This window comes from Triplophysa rosa, linkage group LG1, assembly GCF_024868665.1.
Source record: "Triplophysa rosa linkage group LG1, Trosa_1v2, whole genome shotgun sequence".
In the NCBI taxonomy this organism is placed as follows: Eukaryota; Metazoa; Chordata; class Actinopteri; order Cypriniformes; family Nemacheilidae; genus Triplophysa; species Triplophysa rosa.
Window position 1 is genome coordinate 32,711,848 of NC_079890.1, and position 2,605 is coordinate 32,714,452.

At 34.9% G+C, this 2,605-nt stretch overlaps 1 long non-coding RNA gene across 2 annotated transcripts; it reads left to right on the top strand.

Moving 5' to 3' along the window:
• The first annotated feature begins 507 nt into the window (after nucleotides 1–507).
• On the top strand, nucleotides 508–2,314 carry LOC130562403 (uncharacterized). 2 transcript variants are annotated; one of them, XR_008963946.1, is made up of 4 exons: nucleotides 508–554; nucleotides 1,303–1,356; nucleotides 1,439–1,493; nucleotides 1,844–2,314. It is a non-coding gene; the product is annotated as an uncharacterized LOC130562403 (long non-coding RNA). The 2 variants fall into 2 exon arrangements; XR_008963947.1 differs by lacking the exon at nucleotides 508–554 and adding an exon at nucleotides 1,166–1,214.
• Nucleotides 2,315–2,605: the final 291 nt, after the last annotated feature.

Genomic DNA, 2,605 nt, shown 5'->3' on the forward strand with positions numbered 1-2,605 from the left:
CGAGGCTTAGCCTTTGCCAGGATTATGCCCTTAGTTAAATTATGCTATTTAAGTTGCTTTTATTAAAATGCAACAGAAAAAACATTACTGATGTGCATCTTAAAACAAAACAATGGCACTGATATATTTAAAAAAATTCAGTTAAGACCGCTCAATATTCATTTTAGTCTGGGACTAGTCTTAAACCTTGTCTGTGAAACCGAGCCTAAATACCTTAGGTCACTTTTCTTGTCAAGTAATTGTATATCGATTTAAGAAGTTTTAGATATTTTTTAATAAAAACAAGACAAAACTGCTGCTTAGTAAGAATGGCACTTTTTGCAGTGTAGGTAAAAATGATCTAATGTTTTCCCTATACATTTTGTTTTAATTTCATAGCAATACTCTAATGTTATATCTTAATTTTCTTGTTGATGTTTTGTATGTCTATCTGTGGAACTTGTGCTTTGTATGTGTAAATGTTAATACAAACAATTTATTTTTTATATTTTATTTTCAGGTTCTAGGGATCTACTGCTTGTGATAATCTACAGCAGATGACCATGACAATCCAGGTATGAAAAAGATTGGACTGTTTATAATCTAAAATCTACATTGTACGTGTGAACGTAATGCAATTTATTTTAAATATTTTATTTTCAGGTACTGTGAACTGTCAAGGTCTGCCACGACCGGAGGGTGTGGCAGCGAGGTGGAAGAACCCAGATGCAGGCAAACGTGAAGGGGTTAAACGGAAGGGGGAAAACGAAAGGTCACAAAATAATAAAACAAACAACAGGACGTAGACTAACTGACACTGGGCTAAATACAAACTAGACAAGAACTAACACTTACTAAGACGAACGGGGAGTAATCCACAGCAACACGCACAAGGTACATACGTAGAACACAGTACAATCCACAAGCACAGGACAAAGAAACAAGAGGGAATATATAGGCAAGACAAACGAGGGATAACGACACGGGGCAGGTGTGTGTAATCAAACACTCAGGGAAAGATAACAAGGAAACAAGAGGAGCGGGGCCAATGACCAGACACTGGAGAGAATGTATATTATTGTCAAAAGGACAATAATATGTTTCTCTCCACACATAACCAAAAGCTTTGTCATGGCTCTGCTACAGGACCAAGAAAAACATGACTAAATGAAGCAGAGCCATGACAGTGAACTACTGCTTTTGCTAATCTACCGCAGGTGACCATGACAATCCAGGTATGGAAAATATTGGACTGTTTATAATCTAAAATCTACCTTGTACGTGTGAACGTAATACAACTTATTTTAAATATTTTATTTTCAGGTTCTGTGAACTACTGCTTGTGATAATCTACAGCAGATGACCATGACAATCCAGGTATGGAAAAAACTGGACTGTTTATAATCTAAAATCTACTTTGTATGTGTGAACGTAATACAATATATTTAAATATTTTCAGGTTCTGTGGATCGACTGCTTGTGCTAATCTACCGCAGGTGACCATAACAATCCAGGTATGGAAAAGATTGGACTGTTTATAATCTAAAATCTACATTGCCAAAGACAGACAAGTAATTTGATTCCATAGGATTGCTTTGACAGTGGCAATAAATTAAAATTGATCTACACGGTATCATTTTCCTATAATATTCATTATTAATAATTTGTGTTGTCCTTGTGGGTCCACTGTGACTGTGCAAGATGTGTTACTGCAAAAGTAACTCTTGGGAGGTTTTGCTATAAGAAAGTAAACTGAATATAGTGTATAATGTACATAGAGATTTGCAGTCAGTCTAAGTATTTTGCTGCGACCGTTGATATCTGAAAAATAGGTTTACCTGATACCATCTTTTTCTTTCTTCAGCAGATAACTTCAGGATTTATAGAAGGCATATAATGACAGTGAGCGGGACCAAAACTCTTGACAATCTAAGTCACCTATAGGTAGCATAAGTAATCTATATGACTCAAGTTGCTCAAATAATGTCTAGATGTGTAACGAATACCTTGTATGTACAGAGCTATGTTCTGAATCTGATATACTCCGCTTGTATTCCCACTGTCAGATGAACATTTTAAAAAATAAATATTTTTGCATTTCCCCAGAATGTCTTATTTTTTTTTTTTTTAAGATTTATTTTTGGCGTTTTTTGCCTTTATTTGACAGAGAGAGTGACTCTTTTCAAAGAGGACAGGAAGCGAAGTGGATGAGAGATCGGGAAAGGACCACGAGCTGGGATTCGAACTCGGGTCGCCCAGGACACACCGGCGCCATATGTCGGAGCACGAACTACTCGACCACCTGGCTCAGACCCCCAGAATGTCTTTTTCTGTTTCATTGAAGGTACAAAATAAAGTACTATTTTTTAATATTGCGTATTTATTTTACATGTAAAGAATTTAATAGGAAATAATTGTAGGCCTGTGACCTGATAGATTCAAATAACTGCTAATTACTTTTAATTAACAGTATTGTAGGTTTTAAATGTAGCTACTTTTGGTGTATTTTAATAATATATATCTTTATTATAACTGGTAAATGTACAGACATTTGGTTTTTATTAGTAGTTTCTTAGTTATTATACATTTAAAATGTTTTTTAAAAGTAAATTCCTTTGTAGATTGA